The 14,002-nt window shown below is 35.9% G+C and overlaps 2 protein-coding genes across 3 annotated transcripts in view; both read left to right on the top strand.

Moving 5' to 3' along the window:
• Nucleotides 1-14,002, top strand: part of si:cabz01076231.1 — a 758,238-nt gene that overhangs the window by 216,578 nt on the left and 527,658 nt on the right. The gene's annotated exons all lie outside the window — the stretch shown is intronic.
• Nucleotides 1-14,002, top strand: part of LOC141375234 (C-type lectin domain family 10 member A-like) — a 146,724-nt gene that overhangs the window by 20,602 nt on the left and 112,120 nt on the right. The gene's annotated exons all lie outside the window — the stretch shown is intronic.

The following is a 14,002-nucleotide window of genomic DNA, read 5'->3' as shown; positions in this document are numbered from 1 at the left end:
ACAGAATCCTTGTTTGGTGGTCGATCTTCACTTTTTGCCAAAATTATTATTTATTTTTTTATTGTTTAATATTAAACAGTTTCTGTGTAGCCTTTCACTTCTGATAAGTTTAAAACTCTCCATGTTAAGAGTTACCACCTGCTTCATTTTGCATTGTAAAGTGGATTATTTTGTCATGCACATCGAGTGAAAATGAGTGAAAATATGCCGCATTTTGGTTTAATTGTTGTTTTAAGTAAATGTACATGCGTTTTTGCCTTTTATGTGATCTCTTTATCCTGTTCTGCTGGAGTTTGCTTCAGCTATCTGACAGACGGCTGTCTAGAATGTGGAGCAGGTGGATCCCTGAATTTAAAAGACATGTAAAATAAAGACGTTATATTGAAATGTGCTGTAATTGTGTTTCTGGAAGGAGACAAATGATGTAAACCCTCTGACAGACAGAACACTTGATTATATTAGGTTACACATTTTAAGGTGGTGCTTTAGTATTGGTAGGGGTGTGAACCTACACTGGTCTCCTGATTCGGTTCGGTTATGATTATCATGCCATCGATTTGGTTTAGGGATGCTCAAAAGAATTAATTAACCGTTAACCAAAAGGGTGCGTTTGTAACCAAATAATGCAATTATTTAATAATTAATAACTAATAATCAGTTAAACGATTAAAAATATTATTTTATATATTTTTAGTTTGACTGCATAAGGGGCTGATTGAATGCGCCTTTGAGTTAAGAGGGGGATCTTTTGCACGCGGCTCATCCCAGAGCAGCAGTTTGTGTTGTCAAGACGACTACAGAGAACTTTTAAAGAGCTTGGTTTCCTACATTCATTTTTCCATGGCGGGGACCAAAATGCATCCCGCCACGGCTACATTACCCATGCAAAACATTCAGTTATTGTTGTTGTTGTTTTTAATAGCAGATTATAATCGCATCAAAACGTATTAAAAGGTAAGTGGATTATAACAGGGCGAGCTTTTCTGTAACCGTATAGTGCTGTGTGCTATCTGTTTACCCTTTGGGGTTACGTGCTGACTGACTGACTGACTGACAGGTGCGCGATGCGTGAGGCCAGCAAACACGCAGAAGCTTTCAGTTAAGATGAACACAGTTTCTATAGTTATATATCACAATATTATTAAATATTACAATTGTAACAACACTTTTGCACAATCGATACCCAGCTGATTCAGTCGTTTCATAAGAGGACCGCGCTCCTTCTCTTCTTTTTGCCTTGTCAGCATAAAGGCAGTGAGGTGCGCCTCGCGTTTTTGGAATGAAAAAAGCACGTTAGCTGTGGTCGGCCAGTTGTTCAACTGCAAGACATACTTAACTTTGCGGGACGATAACGTATAACCCGTGCCTACAGACACATTTGCCAAAGAAGCAAAATGGAAGAAGAATATTGCTGTTTAACAGACGTGTTGATGCCAAACCAGCGCTTATGTTGACCTGGATCTGCATCATAAACGCAACAAATAGGCTTTACCTTTTCTTTTACAGCTTATAAAGCATGTATGCACATTAATGCAATATCATATTTAAACAACAAAACTGTTTACAAAAAGTCTACATATGCGCGCGTGTTGTTGTTGTTGTCTTTTCATCACGCAGCGCGCACTTGAACCGCGAGGGAGAGAGAGGAATATAGCAAGACATAATCTTTAAAATAATGATTTCTATTAAAAATGTAAAAGGTTTTGTGATTATAGTAATAACAGTGGGACATTAAATAAATGCATATTTTCCGTGGAGCGAGCGATTTGAGGAAGTCAGCTATTTTTATTTGACGGAAGAAAAAAACATATAATTGGAAAAAAACAGCCTATGCCGGTTATTAAAAATAATCAGTCAGTGTTTTCGTTTTGTAATATAAATTAATTATTTAAGTGGAAAATAATTTAGAGCAGTCCTATTTATTTTATTCATTTTATTTAGTTTATTCTGTTCTTCTGTGCTAAACACTGCAGGTGTGTGAAAACGCTCTGTTGTTATGTTTTGTTATTAATATGCTAGCATATAAAAATAAATCAGTATTTTAAAATGCAATATCTCGATGCATTGACGGTGCATACACAGATTTTCAATTTTACTTCAAATGCATTTAAAAATATTTAATGAATGTATATATTTTGCCAATAAACATAAACAGTCAAATATTTGAACTAATCCTTTAATTTAACCTGCTATAAAACAAGGTTCTTGAATATTATCCAACATCTAACAAAACTGTCTTTCTGTGCACAAACCTGGCCACAAACGACAACATGAGCATTTAGGAAAGAAATAGACAAAACAAACTAGTAAAGTGCAAAAGAGCATGCTTTACAACTATCTAAGCATGAAATAAATCAAAGAACAAATAGGAAATCACAGCACAGGAAACTTCCTGAAACATCACAAACTGCTAAACATGAGTCACTTCACACACACACACACATAAACACGCATGCTCGCTCGGGAGCGATATTGTTAGACGCGCGCGCCCGCTCACGTTCAAATTACACCAGAGTTACCAACCGCTTTCGTGCTTTATACTAATATTCATTCCCGCACCGCAAGAAATCTGGTCAGATCCCACTGCAATCACCCATACGCATTTGGGATCCGACCAGATTTCTTACCGTGCGTGAATAAATTTCAGAATAAAACTAACAATATGGCTTCCGCGTGGATGCTGTTTATGTGTGTGTGTTCGTGTGTGTGTGTGTGTGTGCGTGCGTGTGTGCATGTGTGAATGAGAAAAAGTGTCCTGCGCAGATCTCTAATAGGAACAAGACAAACAGGTGACTGCGAACCTAAGGTCTCATATAAGGTGTTCAATTTCTGAATAGTTTAGGCACAAGCCAACAGTTTAGTGAAGCAGTCTGAGCCTTTCGTCATAATTTTTTTGATACCGGGGTAAAATAGGGGGGAGGTTTGACGGTATCAAAATTTGGATACCGCCCAAGCCTAGGCTGCACACATCGCCATTATCGATTCTGAAATGATATATTGTGCAGCCCTAATGTTCACACTACTGGATTTTAACTGGATTCAAAGTGGTCTTTATGTGTGAAATACTGATTGACGCATCAAAGAGGCTTACCGATGCTTTGCTGACACCCCAGAGATGAAAACACAATACCTAGCATGCTAAATATACCAGAGCAGTCTGCCGACTCGACCCCACATGGGGTCAGATGTAGAGATGAGCAGCAGTGAATCAGAGAGCAGGTCATTATTGGTTGATTGGTCGTTGTGTTCAGGAGCTCAACAGACATGTTTGTGATTGGCCAGAATGAGCATAGATGCACTCGCTTCACTTTGCGTTTACACAGACTCGAGAGTATGTTAGAGCTAGATCTATTAGTTGAAGTGTGCAGATATATGATTGATCGATGCGCTGATGGATCCGCTGATTGACGATGTTTTCAAACACTACCTTGAATGCTTTAAGAGAGATTTCAATTGCTGTGTGTCATTGGCACACATCAGCCAATAGTGTTCAGGTCTTTCTGACGGCTCTGCCTTCAACATTTCATTGACTGTGGTTTGGGAGGCGGGGCAGAGCTGTTGGGTAATAGTTGTCAAATGATGTAGTGCTGGCATGTCCAAGCTTGGGCCTGGAGGGCCGGTGTCCTGCAAAGTTTAGTTCTAACCTCAGACACACCAGGGCTAGCTAATCAAGCTCTTACTAGGCTTTCTAGAAACATAGATTCTGATTTACTTAGCTCAGATTCACAGCTCGTTTATCCACATATACATGCCCTTGTGTTTGCAGTGTAAAGCCTAGTCCACATTCATGACTAAACATCAGCAGATTTCTGTGCTGTTCACACGGCATAGCTTAATTTTCGTATCTTTAAATCTCAGTGTTGTTCACACTACTCGGCATGATCCACAAGAGAATGTCATACACTACATCAGGGTGTCCAAACTCGGTCCTGTGGGGCCGGTGTCCTGCAGATTTTAGCTCCAACTTGCCTCGACACGCCTGCTTTTCCTGCTTACATGTACATGGGCCATATCCTATCTGTGCCACAAGGGAGAAATGAATCAGTATTGGGACACTTCAACCATCCAGTATAAGTTCAGCCTGATTTAAAAAGTGGCTGGGTTAAAATGTATTCGTAATGTGCAAGTCAGACAGAAACTGAGAGTAGGAATTATCCAGTCAAGCAAAAACACTGAGGATCATTTGCGTTTATCAGACACTTGTTGTGTGTTTTGAATCCACTGCTATTTTTTATTGTGAACTCATTTTCCTAACTCGGCGGACGTGCTGTGATTTAGTGATGATTTGTTTCTGTCTTTGAATAAAGCGCTTGGAGACGTCCTTGAGAAGGTCAGGATGGAAATGAATGTGGCCTGGATGAAAATGTTTCGCCTGCAATGATTCACAGTACATTTGAGATATTAGTGGTGATGCTGAAATTGTCTACAGGGTGGGCTATTTATATGGATACACCTTAATAAACTTATTAGGAATTTCACAAGAAAAACAATGGTGTGCTTGATTTTAATGTAACTTTATTCTTTCATGAGTTATTTACTAGCCCCCTCACATATACTAATGTGCCACAAACAGGACGTTACTATCACCAACCATTGTTATTTTATTAAGGTGTATAAATATAAATGACCCACCCTGTATAATTGGACAAATAATAACATTTTAAAACAGAGATTTATTCATGGCTTGAGTAAATGTTTTAAAAGCGGTGTTAACCGTATCAAACCTCCTTGAGTTTCCTTTTTCTGTGGATAAAAATCCTGCTATGCTGTGATTAGTCAGACGATCTTGTTACGCTCTGCTCTGCATAACCTGAACAGTGACCAACATCAGAGCATAACCTGTACATAACCTGAAAATAACCTGAACATAACCTGAATATAAGCTGAGAATAACCTGAGTATAACCCGAACATAACCTGAATATAACCCAAACATAACCTGAAACTAACCCGAACATAACCTGAATATAACCCAAACATAGCCTGAATATAATCCAAACATTACCTGAAAATAACCCGAACATAACCTGAATATAAGCCAAACATAACCTGAAACTAACCCGAACATAACCTGAATATAACCCAAACGTAACCTGAATATAATCCAAACATTACCTGAAAATAACCCGAACATAACTTGAATATAACCCAAACATAACCTGAAACTAACCCGAACATAACCTGAATATAATCCAAACATAACCTGAATATAACCCAAACATAGTCTGAATATAATCCAAACATTACCTGAAAATAACCCGAACATAACCTGAATATAACCCAAACATAACCTGAAACTAACCCGAACATAACCTGAATATAACCCAAACATAACCTGAATATAATCCAAACATTACCTGAAAATAACCCGAACATAACTTGAATATAACCCAAACATAACCTGAAACTAACCCGAACATAACCTGAATATAATCCAAACATAACCTGAATATAATCCAAACATAACCTGAATATAACCCAAACATAACCTGAATATAATCCAAACATAACCTGAATATAATCCAAACATAACCTGAATATAACCCAAACATAACCTGAATATAATCCAAACATTACCTGAAAATAACCCGAACATAACTTGGATATAATCCAAACATTACCTGAAAATTACCCGAACATAACTTAAATATAACCCGAACATAACCTGAATATAATCCAAACATAACCTGAATTATACCTGAACATAACCTGAATATACGTTGAGCATAACCTGAACATAACCCAAACATAACCTGAAAATAACCCAAACGTAACCTGAAAATAACCCGAACATACCTTGAATATAACCCGAACATAACCTGAATATGATCCAAACATAACCTGAATATAACCTTAACATAACCTGAAAATAACGCGAACACAACTTGAATATAACCCGAACATAACCTAAATATAACCTGAAAAAAAACTTAATTTAATCTGAACATAACCTGAATATAATCTTATAATAACCTGAATAAAACCTGAATATAAGTTGAGCATAACCTGAAAATAATCTGAATATAACCCGAACATAATCTGAATATAACCCGAACATAATCTGAAAATAACCCGAACATAATCTGAATATAATTCAAACATAACCTGAAAATAACCCGAACATAACCTGAATAAAACCCAAACATAACCTGAAAATAACCCAAACATAATCTGAAAATAACCCAAACATAACCTGAAAATAACCCGAACATAACTTGAATATAACCCGATCATAACCTGAATATAACCCAAACATAACCTGAAAATAACCTGCACATAACCTGAATATAACCCGACATAACCCAAATATAAACAACATTACCTGAATTTAACCTGAACATAACTTGAATATAACCCGAACATAACCTGAATATAATCCAAACATAACCTGAATATAAGCTGAACATAACCTGAATATAACCTGAACATAACCTGAATATAAGCTGAACATAACCTGAATATAACCTGAAGATAACTTGAATATAATCTGAATATAACCTGAGCATAACATGATAATAAACTATGCATAACATAAGCATAAGATGAGCTTAACCTAAGAATATCTTGCTATGCATCATACACCATTAAAGTGGAGCTGCCTTCATGGTACCTAATACTCAGGATTGGTGTAAACTAATTGGCTAATCTAATCCAAAGTGTTGAATGGAAATACAGTGTATTGACATCATCAGGTGACATGCAGTGCCTTGTGTTTTTGATTATGAGAGCAGAGATGTTGTGTTTTTCCAGTTTTTTATTTGAGTAATAATTAAAGATAAAGAAATATCATGTAGTCCTAGTTGACCAAAACTGTGTGTGTGATCCAGACAATTCTCTCAACACCAGCAGGAGGCGACAGGTGACCCACTGATTTGTTCGTATATACTGGAAGGGCTGTAGTGTGTGATTTACTCCAGAAGTAAGCAGGACAGTCATGCTTAAACGATTGCTGTTAAGCTTCAGACAGGTGTATTTTTAAAGACAGGTGTATTTTAAAACTGCTGGAATAAAACTCTACAGGACTGAATTTGCATACCTCTGACATACAGACTAAAACAACTGCTTCTCCTCAACCATCTGTACTCTCACATGAGCTCATAAAAGCTGCGCACTAAAAGATATGTATGCCTTAAATGCATGTCTCAATTGCATATCAAATTACAGTCAATTTGCATTCAATTTTATTAGAATAAAAAGCTTCTAAATTTATAACATGTGATGCATAGGGTCAGATTCATAAATTAATACTAATAATAAGCTGAGTGTATATTAAATTCACAATGTGTTTAGTGTTTTGATCTCATACATTTCATCTAACTGAACATTATTCCGCAGTAAATATACATTTAACCATGTTCATGCTTTTCTTGTGTGTGTTTTTGCAGTAAACAGAGTAATTGTTTAGAAAATATTATTTGAATAAATTTAAATAAATGCAAAGAGTTTGATTATGTATGAGTGACCGCTAATATGCATCACATTATGTTTGAGTTTGTGTAGTCAGATTGCAACCCTTTAGAACCCACTGAGAACCTGAACAACACAAGACCATGAAATGGACACAGTTTCTATCAGATGCTTTACTACAAAGAGCAGCTATATCCTGAATCATTATGCAGCACTGCATCTGTTGTAAATATCATAAATAAATACAATCTATCATTAACCAAATCAAATTCAGCTATTCTATAACAAAATAGTGATGCACTAATTTCACAATTAAAGTCAGTGTATACTGTTGTGGAAAAAAAGATTCTGTTCTGCAAAAATAATCAAAGTCTCTAAGTCAAACTTTAAAAAAAAAAAGACCAAGTCTGAGATCTCCGAAGTCTTTAGGCAAAGCAGTTTATTGTTACAGCATCAGTAACAACAGAGACAGGTCGTTTAAGTGTCTCCCGAACACAGGCTTGCACAGAGTTTAAATACATTTCTGTGTCCTAATACTCCACCCAAATTTACACATTACACACCTCCATCAGCTCCTCCGCTAATGGGATATGAAATCTCCCAGGTGCCCACCACCAATAGAATCTCAGGGTCTTTCAGGGGTCTTACCCATGTCCAGTTAAGATCTTTCCTTCCTGTGATGACTCAGCCAAAAAACAATGCTCAACAATATATCTTGCTCACTGTCCACTGAGCTGTCAACTGTAAGTTCAGCTGAAGTTTATAGGTACTCATAATTCTTTAGATGTCAGTACAAGTGAGTGGGAGCGCACGTGCAGGTGTGCTTTATCATGAGTTACAGAACAGAACGCAGGTGTCCTTTTAGCCTTGCTTCCATAAATCAACCCTCATTGTGACATTAATGCAGCTCTTCTAATTTATCTTCTCATCTCTGACTGTATTTACACAGAATGACTTTTTCATTTACCAAAGCACACATACCTGATAATAATGCCGCAGGTATGGGTAAAAATACAACAGATAATAATAGTAATAATAATAATAATACTGAAATCACTCAAATAAGCATATAAATTAGAGTAATACATTCATCAGAAATTCATCAAGACACAATGAATTCCCTAACAATACATGCAGGATATCTACTTTCTGGTACCAAAAATATAATGTGTGTGTTTATAGATTTATTACATGGGTGATCTACATCTCCAAGATAAGCCTTCTTTTATCTTTCAAAAACTTTAATGAAACCATTTTGAATATTAACACGTATATCAAATTACCTCTAAAAAATATAACGTTTGTATGTGTATTTAGGTGTATTTTTGTCTTGTTAATATTAAAATATTACTGTAACTGAAGGCTTTCACAGAGGTGCGAATCCAAATGCAGATTTATTCACAATGATGGTAAATCAGGCAAGGGTCAACAACAGGAGCAATCGGGTACATATGGATAATCCAGAATTCGTCATCGATAAACAGGCATGTAGTCAAAACCGGAGAAAGGCAAGATAAACTAGGAGCAAGGCTACGAGTAGATAACAACATAAAACACAAGAATCAAAGAGCACGGCTAGACAAGGGAATGAAAATGCTACGTGAAGTTACAGGTTCATATTAACTAACAAACAAACAAACAACACTCAGCAATGTGAGCAAATGTGATGTATATATAGTCTGAGTTATGAGTGCTTGAGCTGTGAGTGTTTGCAATCAGACGAGATCATAGATATAAACACTAGATATCACATACGGACTCTGAGCAACATCGTCGTCAATAGTGCCGCCATATTTGTACAGTGCTGTCAGGACAAATGTCATTCAGTTGCACTAGTCAAGACTAAAGGCAAAGTGAAGATGCTGGACTTTAGCGCTGTGTACTGATGTAGTAACGAGCAAACAAAGAAAGCAAAGCACAAAGATTTAGTTTTTTACGTTTTTGTATGTTACGAACTTTTGTGCTCAACAAAAAAACTTTATTGATGGCAATATAGTTACTTACTGCACTGACCATAAGGCAAAGCAGCACCAACTCACAGTAAACACTCGGCTTATGCTAGTTTAGTTGAATAAAATCGGAAAACACAATTAAATATGACGACACAGCGCTGCGGTGATAGAAACTTGTATTATTGTCGGCAAAGTGAACGAGTCGTTCATAACGGGATTCATTCACAAATGAATCGATCCCTCGGCAGGGCTCGAAGTTAACTTTTTTACTTGGTAGCACCAGTGCTCCCAACTTCAAATATTTAGGAGCACCAAAAAAAAAATTAGGAGCACCAGAAAAAATTTAGGAGCACCCACCATAAATGAATGAGCACCACTGCAAATTGTATTTTAAGGGATTTATTGTATTTAAAAACAACATCAATTAGGACAAAAAACAAAAAAACAGAAACAACTGTCTAACTAATACTGAGATGACATTGATATTTGTGTGCAATAATTCCAAAATGAATGCCTAATAATTATAGAATATTAATGATGATGAAAATGACAATAATAATAACAATGAATTACATTTCTCATTTTGATTATACGTGTGATATATTGATACATGTGTATATCTCTTGCTCTGGATGGTCACAGTCCTCCACTGCAGCTTGGTCCCACATTCATTTTAAAGGAGCGCTACCCTGTACTAAAATGGCGGCTCAACTGACGCATTCCTTCCAACAGACAACAACAGGGTAGGCGACATCTAATGTAAATATCTATGAGACTAGATTAGAAAATGGTGTGTGTGCGCGGTGCATGCTGTGATTTGTAGTCTATTTGTTGGCAGAGTTGTAGTTCTCCAGCAATTCGCAGTAGCTCGATCCCCGGTGACTGTAACAGTTAACTTCAAGACTCCCATTATACCTATTTGTGATACATTCAGCTTTAATTGTCATCTTTTTGTTTGTTTAATCTACTAAGGTAAATAAAATTCGCATAAAACCTCTTGTCTGTTGTTTTAATTTCAGATAAAAACTTGTGACTTGCTCCAAGGGATGTCACTTCCTGTGGCGGGAAACTCTGGAAGGCATTAAGGCCTGCTCAACATTAGAGCAGGGGTGTCCAAACTACGGCCCGCGGGCCATCTGCGGCCGGCAATCAGTTTTGTGGCAGCCCGCGAGGCTTTTTATAAATATCAATAGAATCTGGCCCGCTTTACAAAAAATGAACGTAATTCAATAAATAACCACCGGGTGTCCCTATCACATGCATTCAATTAAGCAGCACTTAATTTATGTGTTATGATCTATCTATCTATCTATCTATCTATCTATCTATCTATCTATCTATCTATCTATCTATCTATCTATCTATCTATCTATCTATCTATCCATCCATCCATCCATCCATCCATCCATCCATCCATCCATCCATCCATCCATCCATCCATCCATCCATCCATCCATCATCTACACACAGTTGAAGTCTGAATTATTAGCCCCTCTTTGATTTATTTCTTCTTTTTTAAATATTTCCCAAATGATGTTTACCAGAGCAAGGACATTTGTACAGTATGTCTGATAATATTTTTTCCTTCTGGAGAAAGACTTATTTGTTTTATTTCGGCTTGAATAAAAGCAGTTTTTAATTTTTTTATGAACCATTTTAAGGTCAAAATTATTAGCCCCTTAAGTCTTCAGAACAAACCATTGTTATAAAATAACTTGCCTAATTACCATAACTTGACTAGTTAACTTAATTACCCTAGTGAAGCCTTTAAATGTCACTTTAAGCTGTATAGAAGTGTCCTGAAAAATATCTAGTCAAATATTATTTACTGTCATCATGGCAAAGATAAAATAAATCAGTTATTAGAAATGAGTTACTAAAACTATTATGATTAGAAATGTGCTGAATTTTTTTTTCCCCACCGTTAAACAGAAATTGGGGAAAAAATAAACAGGGGGGCTAATAATTTAGGGGGGCTAATAATTCTGACTTCAACTATATATGTATATATATATATATATATATATATATATATATATATATATATATATATATATATATATATGATATATATGATATACCGGTGCTCCCAACTTCAAATATTTAGGAGCACCAAAATAAATTTAGGAGCACCAGAAAAAATTTAGGAGCACCCACCAAAACTGAATGAGCACCGCTGCAAATTGCTTTTAAAAGGATTTATTGTATTTTAAAACAACATCAATAGGACTGACAAAAACCAGAAACAACTATCTAACTAATGCTGCGAAGACATTGATATTTGTGTGCAATAAATCCAAAATGAATGTCTAATAATTAGGCCATAGAAAATAATGATGATGAAAATGACAATAATAATAACAATGAATTACATTTCTCATTATGATACTGCCTTGAATGTGCATGAATGTAGGTTATCTGCTATAAAAAGTCTGTTACTTTATGAAAAATAATTGTATAGTTTGCATCAAACAAAAATGAAGCATTGCAGTAAGAAATATTTATTTTGTACTGCTGTTTTTATATGCATGTCAATTTAATAAATAATATTTCTGCTACAAAACAAACAAAAGATTATAATAAATCATTCAATTCAATGATGAAAGCTGCAAAGCAGTCATCAGTAAATAAATAAAAAATAAAAATAATATACACCTAAAAAAAGAATAGACAAAAGAAAGTAAGTAAAGTCTCACTTCTATCACTCTTTAAAAGTTTTGGTTTCAGTTTGTGTCAATTTAAAGGTTCAGTCTTTTGTCTTTTCATGTTTGTGGAAAAGCTGGCGAGTCAGCCGACCCAATTTATGAGCAGGCAGCGCAAGATTCTTGCGAATACCACCGGCGTAATACCGCTGTTTGTTATGAGACGCAGTTTCAGTGTAAACTTAGTAAAGGCGAGCTGCTTTGGCGATGATATGTACAGTATTAGATTTGACTTTTAGCGGACATTTGCGCTGAACACGCAGTGAATGCGACGCATGGAGATTCGGGCACCTTCTCCAAGAAGCGCGTACTCGATTGATCTCAGCTGGCGGATCATTATTCACCACGTGACGTGTCATGATCGCTCTCATCTGCACCTCAATTTTAGGTGGGGTTTGCAAACCTGTGTGCTTTAAGTTTTTACTCTTCAGCCGTTTGCATTTCCCGTGGTCATAAAAGCTCCTTCCCTGTCATCTGACAGCGAAATAGCTTGAGTGATTGACAGCTAATATGAACCAATATAGCGGCAGGGAAGAGCGATTCAGCACGTTTTTACAAAAAATCAAAACAGGTCGCACTACAACCATTATCTGCAGTCGCACTAATGCGCCAAAATATATTATGAGGTCGCATAGATTAATTTTCGGGCGCATATGCGACAAAAATGGTCGCAATTTCGAGCCATGTATATATATATATATATATATATATATATATATATATATATATATATATATATATATATATATATATATATATCTGTGTGTATGTATGTATGTATATATATATATATATATATATATATATATATATATATATATATATATATATATATATATATATATGTGTGTGTCTGTGTGATGTATGTAAAATTTGGCCCTCGACAACGTTTTTTTTTTGCATCGGACCAAAAAGTTTGGACACCTGCATTAGAGGATATAGGCATGGACTGGTATAAGATTCTGACGTTATGATAACCTTTGATAAAAATATCACATGTTCACGGTATCACGGTATTGCGATTACTGCTATAATACGTATTCTTTTTAAATGCCTGGGTAAAAAAAAACAACCTTTTCCCCCTTGTACACACTATATTTTATTTTGAGAAACATTTATAGTATTTTAGTGCAATAAACATGTCAGGCTGAATAATTCAAATAAATCTACAATTAAATAAAATTACTGGCAATTTTCCGGAAAGGTGTGTATGCGTGAGCAGGCCCTTTTACCGGTAAATTCATTCCGGCTATTTTCCGGAAAGAGAAGTTGTAACATTATTGTTAATTTGCCGGAATGCTGCGCTGTGTGAACGCAGAAGGAAGATAGCCGGAAAAAGACAATCAGAACAGTCAGACGCATTCACGTCCGCACGGTTTATGAGAATAAAAGCCTTTGAATATTTTTCCAGACACATTCAGCTGCTAGAAGTTATTCAGATAACGTTTATATGTTCATCTTAATGCCAACTGTGTAAATAATTATCGATAAGATGATTATGATAAACCGTGGTTTGTTTACCTTCAAGCTCTGAGGCGTGTGCCCGTAAAGCAGCGGGTGAGCGCCAGCACACACACATATCATGTACATCTCGACATGCGAAAGTGTTTCTCTATATGTTTTCATCAGAGTTGTTCACAATATTGATCATCCAAAGAGTTTGTGATGTAGTCAAATGTTTACAAACACAAGCGCAGCCGTTTAGAGCTCATTTCTGCTTAATGATGTCAGAATTTACTGGTATTTTGGAGTGGATGTGTGAATGCTCTTTTCCAGAAAAATCCCGTAACGTCCTCGCCTGTGTGAACAGCGCTTTTTTGAATATACCGGTAAAGTCATTCCGGAAATTTTTCAGGTATTTACCGGTATCACTGTGTAAAAAAGGCTATTGACTTTTGCTGTCTTTATTAAATCACAGATTTTTTTACAATTTAAAACTGTG

Source organism: Danio rerio, chromosome 7 (genome assembly GCF_049306965.1).
Source record: "Danio rerio strain Tuebingen ecotype United States chromosome 7, GRCz12tu, whole genome shotgun sequence".
In the NCBI taxonomy this organism is placed as follows: Eukaryota; Metazoa; Chordata; class Actinopteri; order Cypriniformes; family Danionidae; genus Danio; species Danio rerio.
The sequence above is the reverse complement of the archived record's forward strand: the minus strand, read 5'-3'. Positions and strand labels throughout refer to the sequence as shown.